Source organism: Balearica regulorum, chromosome Z (genome assembly GCF_011004875.1).
Source record: "Balearica regulorum gibbericeps isolate bBalReg1 chromosome Z, bBalReg1.pri, whole genome shotgun sequence".
Lineage (NCBI taxonomy): Eukaryota > Metazoa > Chordata > Aves > Gruiformes > Gruidae > Balearica > Balearica regulorum.
Genome location: NC_046220.1, coordinates 84,091,210 through 84,117,315, shown reverse-complemented (window position 1 = coordinate 84,117,315; position 26,106 = coordinate 84,091,210). Strand labels below are relative to the sequence as shown.

The window sequence follows — 26,106 nt, the reverse complement described above, 5'->3', positions numbered from 1 at the left end:
TCAGGAAACCTCTGTGCCTGGAGCAGGTTTCCCATCTCGCCTTGCCCTCAAAGCAAGTATCAACAAGAGGTTTTCAAACAAAACCTCAAAACCTCAAAACTATATTTGAGCATCAAAGCAGTCGATGCCTTCCCAAACTGAGCAAACACATGTTCTTGAGAGCTCTTCAGGAAGTGGTGATCCCTTGGATCTGCATTGGCACAGCAACTATCACCAAGGATTCCCAGTCCTCTGATACGCTCCTTGATGATAGTTAACAGAGATCAACCTCTAATCTATATTTTTTTCCTGTTCCCCCCTGCCCCCTTCTCTTTGTCAAACTTACAAAGTCTGTAAGTTTTGGGGGTCTGAAAATTACCTTGCAAACCTTTCCTACGAAGCCCATGCTGTGCTTGTTACTATGACCATAAAACAGGGAGTCATTAGAAGAAATAGTCTAGAGATGTGCAAACTGCTTATTATAACTTAGTAATTATCAGTATTGCTGTAATGTATAATTATTATTAATAGCTGTTATTTTGAAGAGTGATCTAAATGGGGTTCTTGCTTTAGCAAGATTATACAGTTTATGGCAATTATTCAGTTTTACCCTAAATCAGCAAATAAATTCAGTAAGAACAAGTATTGTTATGACATTTGTGCGTTCATCCAGTAGACAGAGGGTGGAAGCAGCACCCACACAGCAGACCAGCCCACCCTGTGGACCTGCCTATGGCTCAGGGTGTCAACCCCATCTCCAATAGGTGTTTTAGGCTTGTGTTGAACTTGAGGAACCAAGTCGTGAGCCTGATAGGTGACAAGCAGCAACAGAGAAGGAAATCAGTTTGGACTAGATGAGTGGGACGTAACAGCACAGGGGAACTTGCAACCAAAATGATGTTATGAAAAGGAAGATGGGTCCATGGTGAGAAGACAGACACACAGGAATGGGAATGCATTTCCATCAGCTCACTGTGTCCTGGGTCAGAGGACCTCACACGTACATCCTCCCCCAGGGCAGATGCTCCAGCCGTCCTCTCTCCAGCACAACAGAGCAAAGCTTCTCCAAAACCTGGACTGCAGCAGCCTGACCGTGCCGAGGCAGCACCACAGGGCAGCCACACACAGTTCCTCCTCTGGAATGGGACCCACCTGTGCCCCAGCCATCCCAAGGGAGCAGGGACTCCAGTCCCATACAAAGATCATTCCCTGAAGTGAGGAGTGGGGTCTTTTGGTCCATAACATGCTGACATGGCAACCTTGTCAGCAAGGCTGCTGCCCATGAAGAGATCTTCCTAAAACAATTCTTGCTCCAACTCAGCAAAACAAACTGACATCCTAACCTACCATTAAGCTAACAACCTCCTCACTCCTACCCAAGGTCCAACCTGGTCAGGCATCAATCAGCAAAGGAAACAAAATAAAGAGGTTGCTTTTGCCATTTTTTTTACTTCCCTTGGATGGATGCTGAAAGCCTAAAATGCTTTCTCACACACGACAAGTTTCTTTGAAGGTTGTGGCCTTCAATGACAAGAGAACCAGGAACACCACACTATCACACGCACCCAAACAGTGGAAGCTGGAAGTGTATTTACCCCCCTACACTGCCAGGAGTTAATGCTAACTTCTAGGGAAGATGATTGGAAGAGATCTCCAAAATACAGAGTTCTGGCAGAACTGCTTACTGCAGTGTTTAGCATCAGGCTTCTCCAGATTTAGGCACCTGTATCAACATTCAATATCAAAAGGTCCAACAACCACCAAAACCCAGTAAATGGCAAGCACCCAGCCCATCTTTCCAACCACCTGGCCTCAGCTGGTTTTATGACTCATTTAAGGCATCACAGTTGCAAACCCCACGTCTCCTCCTTACTTATCCTCCAGTTAAACACTGAAAAAGTTCCAATCCTCTGTTCCTCTGAGATTCCGACGTAGGGCAGGAGGAAGACAGAGCAGCCTCTCCCTGCAGAAAATTTATTCCCCAGCAGTGCCATGGCAGGCCAGCCACTGGAGAGGCAGGCTGTGACAGGCTCCAGAGCTATTCTGACAGATCACTGAAAGACTTTTCTTGCCATGTGGGATTTATCATCCCAGGTTTTCCTAGGAACAAGAGATGCTTCCCATAAAAGGCAGCCACGATGCAAATTCTTCACGTACCAATGCAGCCACCTCCTTCCAGAGTCTTCTGTGGTAGGACATCCAGTGTCCCTCTCATGTTCACTCTCCCTGGGAAGGTTATAATAAATAAATTTCAAATACTGCTGTGATCCAGCAGGTCTCTTCTGCTCTGAGAAACCTAGGACACGAATCGAGAAACACCCCGCAACCCACAGATTTATTTATCTGTGTCTGCATGGGATGGTGGTAAAATCAAACTGAAGAGACCCCCCAGCAAGACCCAGGGAGAGGCTCCAGCCCTGCCCCAGCCAGCAGACACCACGTCCTGCCCTATGAGCAACCAACATCAATTTTCACATCTCTTGTTCAACCTCCAAAACCAACCCCATTGCACTCCGCTCCCCACAGTGAACACCTCTTGGACTCCTCAGTGAGATGACACCCTCTTCTTCTCAGTGCCTCCCTGGGGTTGGGCAGAGGAACGGCATATGGTCAAACCCGCCATCATCACCTCCCTCACACTGCCTGCCCACTGTCTTCTCCAAGCTGACCTTTCCAAAGCGACTGCCAATGTGCTCAGGGAAGGAGGTCCCTTCAGCCCCAGACCTGGGAGGTTGAGGAATGCTCTGACCACACAGACCAGATGGCACAGGACAACTCTCCTACTTCTTATCTGCTTCTTATCAGCAACTTCAGGTCAGGTGAAACCCTCTGTGTGCTTTATGTCTGCAAATAACTGCTTGCTAGCTAATGCTCTGGCAGCACTACAGGCAGAAGGACCTTTCACCGTCTGCATTCGGGGTTTGAACTCCTGCCTATCAGCATGGCTGCGGCCGGCGGGCAGCCTGCTCGCTTTCCAGCATCTCCTTTTAATGAGCTCCTTCAGCAGCAATATTTTGTCTCTCCTAATCCAGCTGATTTCCAACAACAAGTAATTAGCAATGTGCCTTTCTAAAGCGGTGAGAGCATCTCAGTGAATGAAAGAAGCACTTTATCTTTATTGCCGGTGGCCAGCTTTTGTATTCAGCAAACCGCAGGAACAGTTACTATGGAAAACGAAAGCAATCAAGATGAACCATGACCCCTTCCATCCAGGTATTACCGCATCTCCACAAGCACAGATGAAGCATCACGTGTCTGGTTTGGATTTGTTGCTCCATAGTCAGTATTTTTCCAGATGCCAAAGCATCAAGCACAGCAATATAAATTATTATATCCTGGATCTGATCCTTTTCTAATTAAAATGTAACCACCTTTGAAAACCACATCGAGTGACTGCTGCTGGTGCTAGCTTGGGGCTTTTCAGATACTGATGCATCCATAGCTGGCTAAACATTTTATATATTTCATCATCCCTCCAGTCTCAGGTCTCGCTTCTGGTAGCTGGTGATGCAGAAAAGCCCAAGTGACAGGACAGAAGCCCAACAGCTGCCACGTTGCAGTGCCATCCATGAGCATGGCATGCCACAGAGCGAGCAAACGCCACAGTGCATCGAAACAGAATCATTAAAATAAACACAGAAATAAATGGAAAGAAAAAAAAAAAAAAGGAGAGAGCAAGGAGACAACCAAGTGCAAAAAGCCACAGAATTCAACCTAAAACAGTTGACTTGATACAGTGATCCATAAAGGAAGGGAGAGGAATAACCAGAAAGCCAGAAATCCCTTGTTCTCACTCAGAGAATAATTTATTACGTGGCTTGCTTCACTGCCATAAGGACTTTTTTGTGGTTGGGAGGTGGGTTTGTTTTTTTCTTTTTAAAGAAAACCAAAACCTTATCACCTTTAGAAAGGCAAAGTCTTTTAGTGTGTCAAATCTGTGCATGAGGTTGGAGCAGTTTCCCACCAAATGGGCTTACTTGCCTGGGGGGAAGATACTACCTTTGGCTTGTGTTGGATGTTGCTGAGAAAAAGAAAGGAAAAATCAGCATACAGCTAATAAAACCACTGTCTTAACTTCAGGAGGTGAATGGAGGTGGGTTTACGGCCAATCTGATGGATGACAGATGTGGAGCATCTGTCACCGTCATCCACTGTCAGTGGAGCAGTGGGATGCCAGGGCACATGGGATGCCAGGGCAAGGAGTCTGCTGGAGCATCACTCTGGCTGCAGCACAACAGCAAGGCACACTTCCCGTCCCCTCATTTTTACACAAATTCTATATAGGGAAATACATCAGCATTTCTAGAAATAAAACCTGAAACAGGTCATAAAAAAATCCACAACCACCAACCTCTGAATCAAGAACAGCCTGAGATTATAACCTATTTATCCATCAGCTGATACTACAATCTGTGACTTAAGTTACACATAACCCATTTTCACATTCCTCTGCTTCTACTCAAACTTAATGGAACAAAAGCCCACATTACATCTTATCCTTGTCATTTTTCACTTTTCCAAAGGAAACATCGCTAAATAAAAATAGTCGAAGAAATAGCAAAAACTGCAGATTTCACACATGCTTCGTGATGTCCTCTTTGGAGCTGCACTGTTTCTCCTCTGAGAGCACACAGCATTGCACTGGTAGGCTGGGTAGGACATGATGGCTGCAGGAATTATTCTAGAAGACATGAATGAAGGATGTACTCCTGCCAGAAGAACATGCACACGTACACCATGCACACGCGTGAGCCCAACCTACGATGCACGCCGCGTGTAGCAATTCTCAGGCGTGTATCTCACGTAGCTCCTCTGCAATCCCAGGGGATGAGCCCTGATCCCATGGAAGCTGCAGCCAGGGTGCAAAGCTCCCTGCACAGGCAGCGCTCTGCAGGCAGAGAGCACAACTCACATCCTAACTAAAGGCATTATAATAACCAGCTGATCCATACACTTTGCAACCGCACGCTTCAGCCACGAGCCGGCCGCCACGTACCATCTTTTGCAAATAACTGAAGGGAAACCATTATCAGAAAGTAAATCTTTTCTTTGCAGGCACCCAGGCAATATAATGGGCACTTACGCTGTGAAAAGCCCTGTAATCCTAAAAGACACATCCAACTCTAAGTTGAGATGTCAACCCGCTAAAGTAATCCATCCTGTGGGTCAAGAGAGATGGGGCGGGAGCAGCATCAGGGCAGGCGCAGAGGGTGCTTAATCCCTATTAAACCATGCCCATGGTTTGCTGGCAAAGAGCGTTTTTGCACCCATATGCTGGCTTTTAGCAGCATGCAGAGGACGTACCTCGGCTGCCAGCCAAAACGCTGGAGCTGCCACTCTGGATGGATGGAGGGTATTTTATGCTGAGAGGAGCCAGCTGGTCCTCTCCTCCCAGGAATCATGGAATGGTTTGGGTAGGAAGGGACCTTTAAAGGTCATCTACTCCAACTCCCCTGCCACGAGCAGGGACATCTGCAACCAGTTCAGGTTGCTCAGAGCCCCGTCCCACCTGACCTTGAGTGTTTCCAGGGATGGGGCATCTACCACCTCTCTGGGCAACCTGTGCCAGTGTTTCACCACCCCCAGCATAAAGAATGTCTTCCTTCTATCTAGTCTCAATCTCCCCTCCTCTAGTTTAAACCCATTCCACCTTGTCCCATCACTACAGGCCCTGATAAACAGTCCCTCTCCAGCCTTCCTGTAGCCCCTTTAGAGATGGGAAGGGGCTCTAAGATCTCCCCGGAGCCTTCTCTTCTCCAGGCTGAACAACCCCAACTCTCTCAACCTCATAGCAGAGGTGCTCCAGCCCTCTGATCAGCTTCCAGGCCTCCTCTGGACTCGCTCCAACAGCTCCATGTCTCTCCTGTACTGGGGCCCCCAGAGCTGGACGCAGTACTCCAGGTGGGGTCTCACAAGAGCAGAGAAGAGGGGCAGGATCAGCTCCCTCGACCTGCTGGTCACACCTCTTGTGATGCAGCCCAGGACACGGTTGGCTTTCTGGGCTGCAGGCACACACTGCTGGCTCATGTTGAGCTTCTCATCAATCAATACACCCAAGTCCTTCGCCTCAGGGCTGCTCTCAATCCCTTCATCCCACAGCCTGTATTGATACTGGGGGTTGCCCTTGCCCTTGTCCTTGTTGAACCTCATGAGGTTCACATCCTCATGGAATCTCACCTCCATCCCTACCGACTGCTTCCAATTGCTTTCATCATAGCTTTCTTCTTTTTTGGAAATGAAGGTCTTCTGTGTGACAAGGCTGGGGGCAGGAGAGCCTCAAGTGCCCCCCATATTCGAGGTCTTTGAAAGAAGAAATGGGAATGAGGAAGCAAGATGCCTTTTGCAGCATCAGCCACCTTCTGCACCATCAGCAATGGAGAAAAGCAAATCCTCCCAGGATTTCTGCTGCTCTGGCCAAGGGGAAAAATCCTTCCCAGCCTCAGATCTGGTGACTTTTGTACCTGAGTTACAGGAGCAAGACAAAAAGCAGATTTCCAGGAGAGACAACTCCCTGCAACCCAATGTTGGCTCGTTCATAGGGACCTCGTCTGTCTTCCGCCTAACAGGAGCTGCTCAACTGAAACTGGAAAGAAAAATCATGCAGTAAACCTCTGCCATTTTGCAGAAGAAAGGGAAAATAAACAACTTACCATGCCCCTTGCTGAGCTAGTTAAACTCATCTGAAACACTCCATGCACAGATAAGTATATTCAGAGATTTTCTGAATCTTTAATTACCTTCAGTGCTATAAAAAACCCCCCAAAACCCACTCAACAACACCCACAAACAAACAAAATTTCCAAAACCTGCCTCTGGGTCCTGGACCCCCACTCCTCCATCACATTCAAATGTTCCAAGTTATAAAATAAGCAGAAGATTGGCTTTTACATCACAGCCACCTCAGGAGCATCAGTCATGGACCTTATCAGTTCCCATACAGGCAGCGGCCATGGCACTGCCATCAATGAGATCTTCTAAATATTCTAGTGGAAAAGAACAAGACTTGAGGAAATAATTGGCAATTCTGTACATGCAGAAGGAAATGAAGTCCCTTCCTCATAACACTTCTGGTCTAATAATAAAAAATTAAGAGGCAGGGAAGCAAACAAAGCCCTGGGGAAGCACAAGGAGACAGGGAACACCGTAGAGTCAGTGTTCAACACCACGCAAGCAGGTCCAACAAGGCACAGAGCTGCCCAAGCGTCAGGGACATCAGTGTCACGAGAGCTGAGCTTTCCAGGACCACTGTCTCTGCCTCTGGCTTCTTCCAGATTTAAATCTACCAATATAAGAGCTGCAGCCACTTGCCAAGACAGGAAAAAAGCCACGAGCACCATCTCCCGTGTCCTACTTACTTGTTGAAGCTTCTGCTTGGGAAGAAGAACAGAGCCAGGCACACACCCCAGCAAGGCATCCAACCTTCACACATTTAAGGATGGATTTTTCACTCAGGACTGAGTCGGTTAGCAAAGCTTTTGCTTCACCTGCGACTGGTCACAGTGTCCTCCTTAGCTCCTGCTCCTGGCCACGTGGACTGGACATGGTCCAGGCAGCAGGTTTCCATCCAGCAAAGTGACTGCATTTTGGCAAAGTGATTCTCACTGCAACCAGAGGGACCATCCAAATTAAACCCAGCTCCCTAAGACTGCTGTGGGCAAAGGGCACCATCTAAGACAGCTCTCACAGCTTGGGAAGATGCCCTTGCAGACCCTAAACCCATTTTTTTCAGCCTACAAGGATCTTCTGCACATTCTCCTGTGTAGTTTCCCATAGCATTAGGAGAGCAAATGTGATACGCAGCCAGACCCAGGGTTTGCACTGGGCTCCCAATAGCTGCCCCAGGAATGGACATGACCCAGCACCGACACCACAGTGCCTGCAAAGGGTCCTGCCAAGCCAAGGGATGCTGCCGCATGGCAGGAATGAGCTCCAGCTCCCTGTAGACTCACCATGCTGGCCAAAGCCCCAGCAGTAGGTGATGCTCAGCCCTGGACGGGTGGGGATCAGACTGTCCCCCAAGCCTAAGCAGCATGGACCAAGCCCACGAGCTTTACCCTCTTCTTGAATTCATCCCCAGCTTTTAGCTCCTTCCAGCATCTCATCAGACAGCTCGAACCAATTCACCAGAAAAACACCTCTTTTAAGGAACCAGCCCTGCAAATACCAAGCAAAGCACCTCCCCGGACAGGAATTTCAGGAGTTAGTGGCTAGTCACTAGCCTCCTTTTCAAGGCTTGAAGTGCCTTTTTTCACAATCACTCCCAGACTATCACTCTGCTCGCTGGATGCTCTGCAGCAGCAACACAGCTCCACATTGCCCCAAAAGACCTTCCCAGGCAGCCCCGCTCCCCGTTCCATTATTCCCCCACTAAATCGCAGCAAGTGAGGGGTGATAAGAAGCCAGCGATGGGGATGGGAAGAAGAGCAGCCTGCCAAACCCCAGGGGGTAAAGATGTTGCAAGTATTTGCGCAGCTACATTTATCACCCAGGGGACCTCTGGGTTTGATTAATAAGAGGTAAATGAAGCAGATCAATTCGGCTGAGCCCCGGTGGGTTGGTGGAGGACAGGAAGGTTTTCATTAATACAAAGCAAATGGAGAGACAGGTACTTCCAGGACACGATAGCTGACCTAGTTTGAAGTGAACATGAGATCAAGTGAGCTTTGGGAGTGTCTATTTACCTCCAACAGCAGCGATGACAGTCTAGACGACTGGCCCAGATCAAGCCAGTTGATGTTCAGCCTTGGGATCCACCAACCCTATGTTCTAACATGCCCTGTTAGATGTCTTTGACATCAGTCCCTTCTGCAAACCCCAGGTCTTGGATACCCTGCTGAGCTTCAGCATTGCTGCCAGTGTACTGGGGACAAGAACCTCAAGTTCATCCCAAAATGTCCTTAAGCTGCTCCTTGTGTCCAAGTGCTCCATCCATTGTGAACCCAAGTCCCCTGTGCACGTGTGATTGGGATGTATCACTGGCTCCTCCACCGTGCCTCACTTCCCGCTCTTGTAAAAAGCAACAAGATCTGTTAGGACTCACCTTAAATGCTTGGCTTTCCCTTCTAGCTTTGGGAGGAGGAAAGAGGTCTTGGAGCTTCAAGGTGCTACTGCAGGGAACAGATCATAGATCTAGAGAGTCTTTGATAAACACCAGAAGTTTGGCCTTAGTTTTCAGCATGCCTCTGGGGTGACTGCACCGAGTAAATACCCAGCAGCTCAGGGAACCAGGCCAAAAGGCACCAAGAGAAGCTTTTTCTCCACACAGGCTGGTCAGAGATAGTGCCAGAAATACTTGCCTACTGATCCAAAACGAAATGCTGTTCCAACCTACAGGGCTGGATGAGGACTAGAAGACCCAGAACCACCCACAGACTTCCAAGACCAATGGGTTCCATCTTTCAGGACAGCTGTGTCCACCCCAAGAGCCCATCTGCAGTGGAAAACTCACCAGCTATGCCCAGGACTGACCCCCACAGCTGCTGGGGGACCTACAGACACGAGGACAACCCAGAGACACATCCACAAACTAGTTTTACACTAATTTTTGTTCTTTCATTGAAGGGTCCTTCATATTCATCATGACCTTCACCACACAGCAGCCCCACTGATTACAGCAGCAGGAATCAAAGGAGCTCATGCAAGGCCACGTCAGCATCTGAGAAAGTCCACTCCTGCACCTCCCTGCACTGGTCAACCTCTGCTTACACCCAAGAGATTAACAGTCCTGTAGTTAACCATAATGAGAACATGGGGGGGAGGACTCTAATCACAGCAAAGGGGGCAGCATCAGCAGTTTCAGCAGAAACACCATAGCAGGATGCCTGCTATTCACGTACCTTTGACCTCAGACATGCAAATAAACAGCCCAAACTATTTAGCTTTGGGGAAAAAAAAAGACAAGAAAAGAGGTAAGGGAGAATTTGTTTAACCAAGAGAATGTATAACACTATATTCCCAGATGGCATCTTACATTAAAGGCCCTTACAGGTGGAAGCCCGGTGTTGCCAGCTCTCGGATGCCTGTACAGTGCAGGTCAGATGAGGGCACCTGAGGGATCTCCAAGACCCACCAATTAAGCAGCTGAGCTTAACAAGGGACTGGAAAAGGCACTTCTGGAATAAATTATACAATAGAAATGTTCAAGAAAATGAACTCCACGCCTAGCCCTGAATCACTGCAAGCACTTGGAGACTTCAGAGGAAGATGCAACCAATGCTAACCACAAAACGCTGGGGCCTGGGGCAGGCTTTCCCCACTCCCACTAGAGTTTTCTTTGGGGCTTTTCCTTCCCAGAGGGACCCTGAAGAACCCCAGTGCTTGCTGAGGACCCCCAGCCCACGGGAACACCTTGCTGGTTATGAGCAGCCCCCACGCATCCACGATGTCCAGAAGCCCAACACCTTCCAGCACCAGGAACCAGAGGTGACACCTGGCACTCAAGTCTCACGTGTCCCCTCCTCCGGTGTGGGACAAGGGTCACATCCCTCCCCTACCTGCAGTTGTTCGAGGAAATGAATCCCCCTCAGCAGAAGCAAAAGGCTGAACCCATCAGAAAACCAAGAATTAAAAAAGAAATAATCACTTGTTGGCCAGCTTTGGCTTTGTGAATTTTAAATAGTTTTGGTCAAGTCACTGCAGCCAAAACACTGGGAAGAAAATGCTGGAAAAAGTTCTTTTTTTTTTTTTTTCTTCCAGGGTTTGGTATTTTTAAACAAAGGATTTTTACTTTTATTCCACAGTGATGTATGCTAAATTTCCACAGCTCTCCACCATGGTGCAAAATACTTAAAAACATATTTCATTGATTGAACAAAGTAATTTTGACTTGATATTGTTTTGTTTCTTGTTTTAATGAAATAAAAATATCTACTGTGATTGACACTGGCTAGAAATCCTCTTATCCCACCCAACTATCCTTACTATCACAATTTTTCTACAGGCTAATTAGGTGGCGAAAAAATACAGTTAGCATCAATTATTTGTTCTATGGGGTGATATTTAGGAGCATTCAGAATACCTAAGGATAATTTGGGGTATCCACCAGGACACTCTCCAGGACAGAGCACATAATTTAAAGTGTTACTGTAATTAACATATATATTAGAAACTCATAGGAATGTCAGGAAAGTGTCACATGTATCTTTGTTTTGTTTTTTTGTTTTTTTGTTTTTTTTTAAAGAAGAGGGAAATAAAGAAAATAGGAACTCACATCCCCCCAAAGAGAGGGGGGACGGCTGCAGCCCCAATTCTGCAGGCACGGTGCAACGTGGGGTGTCGGGCTTTTTGGGCTTTATCCTCCCAGCACTGCCTCTGCTTCAGCTTGTTCCCAGCTCCTCCACGGGCTGCTCTGCCCCAGAAGAAAATATCTACTCTCCGGAAACTATCAGGCATTACGCAAGATAACACCCAGGGCTGCAGAAACCCCAATGCAGATAAAGCCTCGCTGATGCTGGGATGATGCCTTGCTCCATCCTCTCCCACTCCCTTTCAGGTCAAACTGGATCTTGTACAGGACAAAGGGATAAAAAAAACCCCTCAGGTTTTCAGGATAACGCTGCTGACTTGTTGTTTTTCAAACCCTCTGCCACCAAGCCCCCGTGGTGCTGCTAACCTCTGTTGATCCCATCAGGTGGTTTAACCGGGAAGCTTAACGGTAAGCCCTGTCCCTGCAAGGAGGCACCAAGTTATATCGGGTTCTTCCCTGCCCAACAGGGACCGCAGAGGCTTTCAGATAGCACAGGGATAATTCCCAGCTTCAATTTTCAGGAAGAAATTAAGTTTATTAATAGAGGGTACTCACCCCAAGATACAATGTTTTGGTTTTGAGTTGGTTTTGTGGGTTGTTTTTTTTTTCCCTCTCACGGGCTTTATTTTATTTATGCTGAAGTAGCTGTTAAATCCTGTTAACATGCTGCAAATCCCTGTCTTGCTGAAAAAAGAATTTGGCACCTTTAAAAGGTAACTGGCCTATATCTGTACCCGAATAAACCCCTTATGAACAGGAAAGGGAGCAGGTCGGGAAGGGAGAATCCACAGCAGGGAGTGCAGGGCAGCAAGGAAGGAAAAATGGGACAGGGAACAAAAAAGTGGGATAGGGAACAAAAAACAGAAAAAAAAAAAAGCTAGGGCCAACAAACCCAGCAGGATGGCCATGAGAGCAGGAAAAGCAGTTTACAAGTACTGCACTATATTTGGCTACAAATCCTATTCTCTGGCTTACCTAGCCCAAGCAAATGAACAATATTATTAAAAGACAGACAAGAAATCAAACAGCAGCTTGGAGAAACCAGGGAAGCCTCCTGAGAGCCAAGGAAACCTGCACTACCTAGAGAAGAGCGAGATTATAATAATTAGGTCAGTTGGCGATAAGCCTGCTCAGTGCACACAGGCACACACACGCTGCTCCTTGCTAGAAAGTGGTGATGTCCCCAAGGAGCTGAGAAACCCAACAGCAACATGCCAGGGGCATGGAGGAGATGGGTAGCGGAAGGCCTTCTCCAGCTGCAAATCACAGCAGCTGCTCACCTCAAGGTCTGAAGATCGGTAGCTGCAGCATGGGAAACTCTGATGGGATATAAGAAAAAATTCCTTCACTGCGAACAACAGGTGACCCAAGGGGGTGTGCAGTCTCCATCCTTGGAAACAGTGTCAAGATTCAGACGGATGAGGCCCTGAGCAGACAGGTTTGATGTAAAATCTGGCCCTGCGCTGAGCAGAGGGATAGACCAGAGGACCTCCAGACCTTATTTCAATCCAGAATAACTGCAGGATCATGACTAAGGGGATCTTCCCTTAGCCCAAACTTCCAGGACAAAGCCACTAGGTTTGACCTCCAGCTTAATCAAAACCAGAATAAACTTCTTCCCAGCAGCAAGTGGCCTGGAAGTCCAGGGTGACCTTTAGGAGAGGTAACAGAGGTTGACATGAAGCTCAAATACACAACAATCACTCACAGCGAGCAAAGCCACCTGCTCCAGGAGGCAAAGAGGATGGTCCCACACAGCGACTGTTGTACAGGGTATGTATGCACTTTTCCCTGTAAAAAGGGAGCCAGATGTTTTCCATTACTCATTTTCTCCTTCCTGGATGGTTTCGCATCAATTTTGCCCATCCAGGCACCCTCAAGATCCAAGGAGCTGAAAGAGTCCCAGCTACAGCCCCGAAGTGGGAACTGGACCAAGCTCACATCCAGATGTTTGACACTAGACCAAGCAAACAGGAAAGGGAGACCAAAGAGGAGGATGCGCTCACTGCCCTGACCCCCCCTTCTCTCTTCCTCCCCATCTGTACGATGCAAGAGCCATTACCTGTCTTCAATTTGGCCATCCAATACCAGGGCCCAACCTGCAATCCAGAGGACAGAAAACGGTCACCAATTGCTTGGTCTTCAGGGTCTCCCTTCAGATTGTGACTTGAATCAAACCCCCACCTTCAAAAAAAACCACTCGCTTTTGTTAACAGTGGAGGCAGATATTCCCTTCACTGATCTCTCAAAATATTTTTTCTAAGCTACTTCTTTGCAAACACCTTACCAGTATTCCCGCTTGCCCCTACAACCCACATCGGCGTCCTGAATGTGACATGCTCTTGTGAAGCCTCATGCTTTCAGACCACATAGCTGTTCCTCCAGTAAGGCATGTTGATACCAGCAAGCTTTTCCCACCAACCAGCTGCAGAGTTACTCCACCAATACATGAAGTCCTTCAGGACATTAAGTACTTCACTGATTCATTGACTGATAACAGTTAAACCCAATCTTCACACAAGAACATCTCACAGACTCAACTGTCCTGTACGTGCTTCATGCAACCATAAAGTTCCTGCAGTCACTACAGCTCATTAGCCAAAAAACATCAGCCCACCTTAAATATATACAAATATTCCTCCATGCTCTGTAGGTCATGCAGAAGACCTCATGTTCAGCCAGCAAACTCCTCGTTAGCTTCCTGACCGATGCTCTCATTTGGTTATGTACTCCAACCTCCCTCCAGCACATTAGAAAACAGCAGCCACAGTTTCTCATGTACTTTGAATCAAAGTTCACCGCCTTTTTGTTAAAATAATTAACTAATCAAACCCATTGCTTGCAAGCTGACATTTCTCCTAATGCTTTAATCAATAAAGATGCTCAGAAGAGAGCTAACATGGCCTGAGCTGACTGTAGGTGCTGTCAGGACAAGGCCACAGCTTTTCATTTGTGTCACTGGATGACGTGGAAGACCCTCAAGGAGAGAGGAGCTAGAAGCACACAATGGACATGCCTACTGTAGTGAAGTGGATAAATAGACAGAATTAAGGAAATAAGTGGAAAATTTTAGTTTGAGGATCATAGGATGATAGGATATCCCGAGTGGGAAGGGACCCATGAGGATCATCGAGTCCAACTCCGGGCTCCACACAGGCCCAGCCGAATCAGAGCACATGACTGACAGCGTTAGCCAGACACTTCTTGAACTCAGTCAAGCTCGGTGCCGTGACCGCCTCCCTGGGGAGCCTGTTCCAGTGCCCGACCACCCTCTCGGTGAAGAACCTTTTCCTGATAGCCAACCTAAACCTCCCCCATCACAGCTTCATGCCGGTCCCTCGGGTTCTATCACTGGTCATCAGAGGGAGGAGATCAGCGCCTGCCCCTTCGCTCCCCCTCGTGAGGAAGCTGTAGGCCGTGATGAGGTCTCCCCTCAGTCTCCTCTTCTCTAGGCTAAACAAACCGAGGGACTTCAGCCTCTCCTCATACATCTTCCCCTCTAGACCCTTCACCATCTTTGTTGCCCTCCTTTGGACACTCTCCAATAGGTTTATGTCCTTTTCGTACTATGGCGCCCAAAACTGCACGCAGTACTCGAGGTGAGGCCGCACCAGCGCAGTGTAGAGTGGGACAATCCCTTCCCTAGACCGGCTAGCAATGCCGTGCTTGATGCACCCCAGGGTACGGTTGGCCTTCCTGGCAGCCTGGGCACGCTGTTGACTCATGCTCAACTTGCTGGCGACCAAGACCCCCAAGTCCCTTTCAGCATGGCTGCTCTCCAGCGTCTCATCGCCCAGTCTGTGTGTGCAGCCAGGGTTGCCCCTTCCCAGGTGCAGACTCCAGCACTTGCCCTTGTTAAACCTCCTGCGGTTGGTGATTGCCCAGTTCTCCAATCTGTCCAGATCTCTCTGCAAGGCCTCCCCGCCCTCAATGGAATCAACAGCTCCTCCCAATATGGTGTCATCTGCAAACTTGCTCATGATACCTTCTCGTCCTACATCCAAGTCGTTTATGAAAACATTAAAAAGAACTGGCCCTAAAATTATTACTAACTCGTGGAAAGGAGGAGAGGAAGACTACTGGCTGACACCCCCTCAAGCTCAGTGTAATGGTGGTAGACAAGTGGACAAGGTGGGAACCATTAGGGGATGGAGAGGAGATTTGCCAACAGATCCACCTCTTGACATCCACCTAGATGGATCTGAGAGTAACACCACTGGATGCTTTACAACTACTGCACTGGTTAACTAACGGCCTCTGTCAGGGTCACAATTTGGTCGAATTTCTTAAAACAAAAAGAAAAAAAGATGAATACAAGCAAGCAAAACCCAATTTGGGTTACTGAAGCATTTCTAGGTGATGGCCAACTTCAGACTTCCCAGCACACCCGACCCACCTCCACGCAAATATTCATCTCAGCTGCTAAATTTCCACAACTCCTCAACTACAATTTTTTTCACAACTTCAGCCACCACCTTATCATGAAGGAAGTTTAAAGCACTTCCCGTAAAACTTGACTTTAATGCCAGAACTGTCCAGAAAAGGCAACATGATGCCCCCAGGCACCCACTCTCCACCTGCTATAACAGGCTGACCCAGGTTAAGGGCCAAGAGACTCCCGGAAGGAGAAGCGGTGTGATCTGATATGGGTATTACAAGAAGCATTAGGCTTTATTTTTGGGGGTTTCTTGTAAAAATATGTGGAAATTCTGACAGTTTGTTTATTTACTACAGACAATTTAACCACTAGCATCCTCATCAGGGTACCACGCTATTTGTTGACCACCAGACCAAAGAAATGGCTTCCTTACAAAGCACCTCCATCTTTCCAACCAGCCTTTTTCCTTGTGTATTTATGGCTGGCTCCTTGAGAAGGTAAGTAATCTGAGGGGCAGGTGAAACCTGCCTCCTGCAAGGTTACCACACCTCCAGAAACATCTGACTGAACTGGATGGGTCTGATTCAACAGAGATCCCAGTAAAGATCAGACATAACTTCTGGGTCCCGGGCTCTGTGCTCCATAGCCCAAGATCTTTGGCTACTCAAGGCCCTGTTTCGGGGCACTCAACAAGATACTTCTGCTACCAGCAAACTACATTCGCTGTTCAACATGAGGGCTCCCAGGTAGCCCCTGCGTACTTGGAGGTACCTTAGAGGTGTTCTGGCCACACCGCAGAAGCTTCGTTTAGCCCTGCTGAGCAAACATAATATTACCAAGCTATTAAAAGCTCTGCTGGCACCAATCCCATGACACGAGACTACCACCCACCGTGCCAGAAGGCCTTGCCTTTCAGTTTTTCTCAAGCACCTGGCACAATAGGGTCATGATGAAGGTCCGTAGCAATAGCTACAATCCTTGGTGCCGAATAAGGTGTTAATATACACCAAAAAAAAAAAAAAAGCTTGGATCTTGTGACCACCAGAGAAGTCCTTGCTCACAGCACATAAGGCCATGTCTGGAGTTATCGATCTTGTACCACAGGAACCCTAAAATTCACTACTCACTGAAATTCAGCCACATCAAACTCCGCTACATGCACCACGCAGACCAAGAGTGAGGATTTGTTGTGAAGCACCAGTAGCCCTATTAGCATAAGTTACTGGAGAAACACTGCCCAACCTCCCGCAACACAGGCTCACACGACATTGCTCCCAGCTGGAGCCAACCCAGGAGCTGAGAGACCACCCAGGAGAGCTGACCATCAGCAAAGGCACTCTTCTACCGTAGAGGTGAGATCTCCCCAGCAAGGATCCCATCGCATACATATTATTACTCCTGAGAGCAGTAATTTGAGAGAAGATAAAATTTGAGAGAATAATTTAAGGCAAAGATCATTCCTACTCCAACAACTTCGTAAAACAAAGGAATAAGTGACACATGTTGGAATTTCCTGAGCAGACTGAAATTGCTTTCAGGGTTTGAGTCTCTGGGTTTTGGAGGGGGATAGGAAAGGTTCTGGGGGTCTTTGGGTTTTTCTTTTTATTTTTCCTTTTCCCCTTTAGAAAGCAGCAGAGTTTGCAACCAGCTGTGCTGGCTTCCAGAAGAGAACAATTAACCTGAAAGTAATGCACTTGTTTTTAATATAATACATGGCACGCCAAATGCCTGGTATCAGAGTGGCAGATGATTTAGTGACTCCCTCATGAGCAGCAGAGTCTGAAAGCCCTGCGGAGAGCAGGCGATGCTTCCTCCCTGGTATTTAGCAAGTGGTTCAGCTCTGCCGTGAAAGGCAAGCTGGCAGCAGTCCTGCACAGACCGCACATCATCATCCATCCATCATCCAGGCAGACCTCTCCCATCAGTGCCCAGGCGAGCATGGCATCCTTCAGCGGAGCCATCTTCGCTCTGCTCTCCCTGGGAGTCCACGCCATCAAATTTCATCAATTTTTTTGTAGTATGACTAGGCTATCCCCCAAAATTTCATTTGGCTGGACTCGTCTGCCTCTCTGCAGACGTCCATGCTCACGGATGTGGAGCAGAGCAGGAGACCTGGAGCTGCTGCAGGTCTGGCAGCGTGTCCTCCTTGCTGCATTACTATCCTCCTGACACAGGGAATGTGCCAATGGCTCATCCTCCCCCACAGTGCCCTTCCCCACCGAAACGTGCGGCGAGGAGGCAGACAGTCTCCCGCTGAATGAAGCGAGTGTAACTGGAGGTGCTCAAGGAAAACCTCGGCAAAGCCAGCAAGGGATGACTGTGCAAACCAGAGCAGGGGAAAGGCTGAGTCACTTCCTCCCCCAGAGCCCTAAATAGAGAAGAGCGTAAGAAAAATCATTCTCCAAGCTGACAAAAAAGGAAGAGAATCCCCAGTTAAAAAAAAAAATAAATAAATCAAAGTGCATATAGTGACGGCAGAAGGGGAAGGGATAGAAACGGCAGCCTCGTGCTGCAGCTGTGATGGGAAAGGCTGTCACGAGCAGAGAGACGTAGAGCATCATCCCCGGCTCCTTTGGGAACTGGGGGTTCACTAATCACTTTTAACAGCAGCTCCAGCTCCAAGGCAAGTTCACGAACCTTTGATGATGCAGGAAAGCTACCGCACTGCCACCTCGTCTCCTCCAGGCGATGCTGCTGGCCGTGACCTCGGTCTCGATGGGAAATTGCAGCCAGCCTGGGCAGAGCCTGGCCAAGCTTTTGGGGACAGATTTTATCCACTCCCCTGTGTGCAAACGCTCTACGTGAGCTTCTAGGTGCCAGCACGTGAAATGCCACTATTAGGAGCAGTAACGGTATAATACCTGATTACCCATCCCAACAGGTACACGGCGAGGCTAAGCTAAGGGCTGGAAAACCCTTTTGAACTGCGGGATACTGGTACAGGCAGGAGACTCTGGAGAGAAATCAGTCACCAGCTTTTCACTGCAAGCTCAGTGGTCATGCACAAGCACAAAGTCTATGTGTGGCAGAATAGAATAGAATAGTTTGGGTTCGTAAGGACCTTTAAAGGGCATCTAACATCATCCCATCAAACACCCCCAGGCAGCATCCCTATAGCCAGCTCCTCCTTCCCCACATTCAAGGTGATTTGGGTTATTTCCTTGAAGAAAATTTGGTGAAATTTAAACTAAAGCCACTTCTGAGTTAACCGACCCACTTGCACCCAGACAGAAAATATTTAAGCTCACAATTCCTGCAGCCTCTCCTTGTAGGCAAGAAGAAATATGGATTTACCTTTTCCACCCTCTTTCTTACAGTCTGTAAGATCTTATCCTTTGAGACCTGCACTCCTCTGTCAAATTTGGCTGAAATTAGTGCTGGAGTTAAAAAAGCTTCTGGAGAAATAGCAAATGACAGCAAGTCTGAGTGCATAAGCCTCATTTCTGTTAATTAGGAAAAAAATAAAAATCACAGAAATATAGAGAAGAAGCTTCAAAGTGGCCATTTGCAGTCAATAAATAAATTTTTCACCCCATGTAATGCAAATATATTAAAAAAAAAAAAAAAAAGCCATGCAAATATCCTTTCTTGGAGCCAATTCCAAGAAACAATGTGTGCTCCACAGCTGCTCCGAAATCCAGGAAGGTGGGAGAGGGACCAGCACCCTGGGGTGAATCTTTGCATAAAAGCATCCAAGTACAGAAGGACGCTGCGGCTCTGCTGACAACCAAGCGTTCCATGTGGCTATAACGTCCTGCCCACCACTGATGCGGCTCCAAGTATCCACAAAGGCAGGAAAAAATGCTCCTCTGCCTGCACCGGGCCGGCACAGGGAGGGACACAGCAGGGATGCAGGAAGGGATGGGAAACTCGCCGTTCACCAGAAGAGCTTTCCTGAAGCGTGCATTTCATTGCAGAGCTGCTGTCAGGATGCGAGAAACTGCGAGTCTCAAAAGAAAGGGAAAAAGCTGTTGGAGAAAGCCATCCATCACCTCATCACAGGTGGTCCCCTGCAGCTCTTCAGCCTCTATATCCACATCCATGGTCTCCTCTTCCTTTAGAGGCATCTGTAGCCATCGTGGTGAGACCTCACAGACCCTGAAAACTTCGCCTTACTCATCTACTACCTTGCAATGATGAAACATGCACGTGGCAAGAAAAATAAAGAAATCATTTCCAAGAGCACACCAAGCCTCCATGTCCTGCTGTAAAGCCTTCAGCTGCAAAATTTATTGCTGTGAGTTAGGATTGCCAGCCCAGCCTCCTGAGCTGGAGAAAAATGTAATCAAAGATGCCTCCAAGCTGATCGCGTGGCCGGGAAGAGGCATTTCTTGGACCACCAATACGCCCTAATTTAAGGGAATACAGCTCCTATGGGTGCAGGCATCCACCCTTGTCTCTTCTCACCATGCAAAGCAAACACCACCTTAAACATAAAACATTTCTCTGCTATTAAACTCCAGCTGACAACCACAGCACAACCACAACCCTTCCTGCTTTGTTTTCCTCTCTTGCCCAGACACCTAAGACGGTATTTTTGACAGCACGTTATTAAAATCCCCTCCGGCTTCATTGCAGCCAGAGACAGCACCCAGGAGCCCTCCAGCCCAGGGGGTTTGCTTCTGGCCAGGTGATGCAGGGAGATGCCAGCACCCAAAAGCAAAATAGCATTTGTAGACCACTCCTTTGGGCTGGCTTGGTTGGTCCTAGACTACGCCATAGTCCTGCCGGTGACCGGAATGCATGCTTCTCTGCAGAACAAAAAAATTCTTTAAAATTCACCCCACAATTATTCCTGCAAGATTCCCCATCAGCAAACACTACAATGTGTTTTCACAGACCTGAACACCCTTCAGAGCCCCTTGCAGAAGCTGGTGGGCCCCAAACGACGTCTCCATGGACCACGTAGCAAAAGGAACAGCTCGCAGCCATGGGCCAGCCCAGCTCTGCAAAGCAGCTGCCCCAGCTCTGATTTCACCCAAGGCTGTGCCACCTGCGACCAGCTCTGTGCTGGTTGACAAAGGTCAGGCTTCACAGATGAGATGCTCAATGCTTGTGATGGCCGAGACCCCTGAAACATCTGCGATGCATTTCTGGCCTAGCTCAAAAGCATTGTGCTTGCAAAGACAGACTTGTGAGATTTAATCAAACTTGTGAGATTAAATCAAACTTGTGAGATTAAATCAAAACACTCTCAATCGTGCCTACTTCTATAAAGAAGACCTTCTCAACGCTAGCTTGGGGATGGGCTGGGTGCCATCCCCGCCGCGTGGCACAGCACAACTGATCGCAAGGACCTGGACTCCTGCGGCGTGTCACGCTGGCGTGCCGGAGCCCCCTGTGCCACCCTTCCCACGCCAACCCAGCCGCTCGCCTCCCGTGACAGCTATCACCCAATGCAACCGGCGACAGAGGGACAGCAACAGCTTGGTTGTGAACGCCAGCTTCTCCCAGGCTTCTCCCAAGTTCCTGGTGAACACAAGCCAAGCAACGTGGCTCCTCCAGGATTTCGTGAATTCAAAAGCATTTTTCAGATTTAATTACGAACCCTGATAACGGTTCCCTGTTGCAGGTGGCTGGGGAAGCTGGTGGCAGCTGTGTGCCTCCCTGTAGCTTCTGCTTCAGTGCAGAGCAGTCTCCCGTGGTGGTGAAGCCTTCCTGGGCTGGCGCAGGCTATACAAACCAGTCTCAGCAAGCCAGGCTGGGTCCAGAGGGAGGGGGAAGGTTGGTTGGGGGTTTTTTGCACAAAGGCCAATTAAAATCACTGGTGAGAAACGAGAAACTTGTGGGCACCCACGTGCATCCTCAGGTCACCCAGGCATGACGTGACACCAAGGGATGAGGCACACCACACAGCCGCCCACCTCCGCTCCCTATCCCAGGGGCATCTCAACTGCGGACACGTCCGCACCCATAACCCTTTCCACCCTGCCACCTGAGAGATGCAGATGACTTCCACCAACGACCATGCTGGGGAAGAAGGTGAAGCTGAGCTAGCATTGGTGGCCACAGAGGAGACGCCCTTGATAAATTGCTGCACGTTATGAAATACTCCTGCGGCAGGCTCCTGGCCGACAGGCAGGGCAGGATTTGGTCCTGCAGAGATAGCAGAGACAGAAGTTTAGTTGTGTCACCGCAGCTTCCCCAGCCACCTAAGAAACCAGGTTTTTCCTCTCCTGTACCACAACTCCTACGTGCCTGGAGGACTGGAGAGGCCAAGGGTTGTCTCTGTAAGAGAGGAGATAGGAGTAATGTCTTTTCCGAAGTAAGTACGAGACTAATCCTAGTCAGCCTGTGGTCCCCAATGCCTCAGAGTTCCATGGACTGCCGCAAGGACCCTCCAAAAGCTAACTTGAAACGGCAAAACTCAAATACATTATAGAGACACCATCCCCATTCCTGGCCACCACTGGGGTACCTCTACGTTGCAGAAGACGGACAATGACGATGCAGAGTCCAGCAAGCCAAGACCAACCATGGCAGAGGCCAATGCAAACGTGGAAGAACAAAACCTCTCTTTTCAGCAGGAAAGTTGATGGTTAAATGCACAAAACCTTTGAGAACATCCAATGTCATCCCCCTTTCAGTCTGAACTGAGCAGGAAACATATTCCTCTTAGGATCACCAGCAAGGCATCTATGTTGTAAATGACTATATATATGTGTGTATATATATGCACAAACATATATATAAATAAATAGAAATAAAATAGCCAGTCTCTCCAACAAACAGAAAATGATTGGTTAGCTACACTAGCCCTTTATTTCAGATGACTCAGTAATGCGCTAATTATACTCAGGTAGCAGAACTGCACCTTCTCCGAGGAGTTTCACAAGAACATCCCAAAGCATTTATGGAGATTACTTGTCCAGAAGCCTCAGCGCTTCCAGATATTCAAGACGGGAACAGCTGTCCTCTCTCCAACCTGACGAAGACCATGAGATACCCCAAACAGAGCAGAAGACTGTTAACTCTGGAACTTAACAATGGCACGTGTAACATCAATGTCTTAATACTTCTGCCAAACTGAAGAACAATGAAATCATTAGCAATATTTAATTGCTCCATATTTTAGCAGAAATAGTCAAGCAATGTGCTAAATGTGCCCCAAACAGCTCCTGAAATGGCTCATCTGCTGCCCCCAGCTTCCACAGAAACCATACGGTCTTGCTGTACATTTAGATAAAGCTCCTCACAAATACACAGGACCCCAAAGACTCCCCTGAGCAGCAAGAACATGAAATTAAATAAGGTTCTGAAGGGTTTTCTTGCCACTCTGCAGAGACTTGTGGGAAGAAACTCAGCTGGCGATAAATACCGCAATTTCACACCACTCCTTCTGGGAAAAGACTGAGCAGTGGCAAGGATGGCTGTGAGGAGAAACAGGAGAGAGGCACACAAAATGAGAAGGAAAGGGAGAGTCAGCATAGCAAAATTTGTCCTCACCAGGAGACCATGGTAGAGTGAACTCAACAGAGCACTTCACCCTGAAGTGAGGATGCTCAAAGAGCAGAAAAAAGAGTATTTTTCTCTTCCAAGATCAGGTGTGAAGGAGGCACACCTGGAGATGAAGCTCAGCATCTCATCATCTTCCCTTCCACAGTTTGGATCAAGGGCTAACAGCTATGAAGGATGCTTTCGTACATTTTTTTTCACGGCGCTCAAGAACCCTCCATAGACCATTCCCACCCCATGTGCACGCGAGGCTGACTCAGCTACGGGAAAAAAAGCGTCAAAGCCAGCCAAACCCCTCAGGTAGCTCACTCCTCTCCCAAATCCCCCTGCAAAGGCAGAACTGTACTCAATTTATCTCCACAAATGGTTTCTCCGGTCTCCCATTGGCTGGGGACCTCCTGGGCGCTGGACTTTACCCTCCAGCTCACTTGAGACAAGTCACTTCCCCACATCACCGTGACCTTCACCATCCAACTGCTGCTCCTCTGCTTGCCTTTAAAAACAACCTGAGATCTTATAAATGGTAAAAAAATGCTTCCTAAGAGCTGGTCAAATCCCACAACACTTTAACCACGACACCTTACATTCACCGAGCCCCCTGGTGCAGTACCTGCTATGCAAGGAGGGCTCGGGCAGAGCTCAGAGGGAGAGAGTTTTAAATACAAGCACAGCCTGAGCTTCCCAAAACAGACACTGCTCATCTTTCTGCCAAAGATAACACACTTAATGCAGGGAAACCACAGCCTACAAATTTTACTCAAGGCTCGAGGGAATAAAATCCAGTGCAAGGTTTTGCTCTTGGACCTCAGGATCAGCAAGAGCAGAGCAAAGCCTTTACGTTCCTTACGGGGAAAAAATAACGTGGATCCACACAATAAAATGGTTTTTTACCACTCACTGGAGACAAAGTGTGAATATTTGCTTGTCAGGGTCACAGAAGCCGCAAGCAAGGTGGGATGCCTCCCTCTCCATCCCACATGGCACCTTCCTGCCAGCATCTGGATACTCAGGAGATGATCCACCATCAAAAAGCCCTTTGGAGAGGAGGGACTATTAAGTCACCTGGTCTTATTTTGGTATCTTTTGGTTGAGAGAAACAACCTGGAAGCTCAGTGTATCTTCTGCTTCCTTCCATTTCTTCCATTTCTGTTACCAAGGCCACGACTCCAAGCTTCATCCTATACCTGCCTGAGCAGTGGAAGAAGAGTAGCATGGATTACTGGAGCAGGAATGAAGGTGGCACAGACGGACACGTGGAAACGGCCTATTTAAGAAGAGCCATCAGGTCTCCAGAGAGGCCCGAGGCACTCCAGCCCTCCTCATGCTGGGAAACAGCACCCGCCCCTTTCCAGTCCAATGGGATTGCTATCTCATCCCATGTGGGGTCTTACTGGTGAGGGTCTCACCCCTTCCAGAGGAGCCTGACACAGGCAGCAGCCCTGGGAGATGAATCTGAGTCTCATTTTATGGAAAAACAACTCCAAGGATGGAGTTTTGAGGCACCGGGATGCCAGGGACACCCAGCAGCTGTGCCTCCAGACGTACGGCATTGCTGGGGACAGCTGCGGCAAAAAATGTCCCACGACTGCCGGCTGCTCCGCTGCCACTAACATCTGTTGTCACCCACGGTCCCTGAGACCACGTGCAGCCAGAGTGACTCTGCAGGAAAACGATAATCATAAAATAACAACAAAATTTAGTCCCTGGGGAGTCCTCGCTTTGCTACACCCAAACCCAACCCCGCGTCAAGGATGGGGAAAGCGCATCCCGGGAGGTGGGAGACGCTCCCAGCTCTGGGCCGCACGGCAGTGGACATCCCACCCGTGGATGTCCCCCCGGAAAGACGCTCGGGGTTGCATCCGGCGGTACCTTTGTGCCTGCACAGGCTGCCACCGCTCTCATCCTCCCGCCCCAGCGCTTCGCCATGTACGAACCACCGCCAGCTTCGCTGCAAAGGGGATAATGATGAACAAGGCTAATTGGGAGGGGGACGGGCTGAGCCCTTGCATCCGACGGGTTTCGCTCTCCTTTTTGTGCGTGGGGGGCTCACCGGAGGAGACGGAGGGAGAGGCCAGCCCTGCCCTTCGTCAGACACCCGCTAACGAAGCGGCCCGGGAAGCTTCCAGAGGCCGAGAACCGTACCCAAATCCGGCCCCAGACCTCCGTTGCCCCCCGTTACCGCCCTTCCCGGCGGGAGAGGAGAGGGAAATATCGGGGGGTTGGGTGGGGGTGGGGTGTGTGTGCTCCATGTCCACGCACACATTTCCAGCGAGGGGAAGGAAAAAAATCACACGGGACGAGGCCGCTCACGCAACGCTGTTACCGAAACCAGCCGGGAGGCCAAATCCCGGTCCCGGCTTCATCCGCACAATTAAACCCCAACCCCACGGCGGCCCACCCGGCCAGCCACGGCTCTTTGCAGCCCACAGCTCACCCACGCGTGGGCTTTTATTATTATTTCCGAGATAGACAAAAGGCGGGACGTGCCCCCCCCCCCCATACACACACACCACCCCCCCCCCCCCTCCGCCGCCGCACCGGCTGCTGTGTCATCGCCCCCCCCCCCCGGCCTTACCGTGCTGCGGTGCCGGGCGGTGTCAGACCCCCGCCGGGAGGCTCATGGGCGCCGCGCTGAGGTGGCGGGGACGGCGGGGAGGGGGGGGACACACACACACACACGCACAAGGGGCACCGCCCGCCCGGGAGGAGACACCCGGCTCCGGCTCCGGCGGAGGGACGGGCCGGGGCGGCCGGAGAGTGACGCGCCCGCCCCGCCCGGCCCGGCCCGGCCCCCGCCGCTGCCTCCTCCGCCGCCGGCCCTGCCGGGAGATGTAGTCCGCGCCCCGCCGCTCGGCCTGGCCGCCCAGCGCGACTCCCCCCAACAACCCGAGGGCTCTGCGACAGCCTTACCCCCCCCCCCCCCCCCCCCCCCCGCTCCCCGCTCCTCCTCCTCCCCGGAGCACCGAGCGCACCGGGACCGGCCGTTCAAGCGCCCGGGTTTGGGAGCAGTTGTGTGTTGTTATTCCTGCCCCCGCCCCGGCCCGGGGTG

The 26,106-nt window shown here is 49.4% G+C and overlaps 1 protein-coding gene across 6 annotated transcripts in view; it reads right to left on the bottom strand.

Annotated features, from left to right (window-relative positions):
* The window catches only part of CTIF (cap binding complex dependent translation initiation factor), a 148,280-nt gene extending 122,446 nt beyond the window's left edge, over positions 1-25,834 (bottom strand). For 2 of the 6 annotated variants that reach the window (XM_075739723.1, XM_075739726.1), the window contains exon 1: positions 25,633-25,834. The gene's annotated coding sequence lies outside the window, so the exon portion shown is untranslated. Of the gene's footprint in view, positions 1-23,955; positions 24,246-25,632 lie in introns of those variants that run through there. The other 4 variants (XM_075739724.1, XM_075739727.1, XM_075739725.1 and 1 more) reach the window with 3 other exon arrangements.
* Positions 25,835-26,106: the final 272 nt, after the last annotated feature.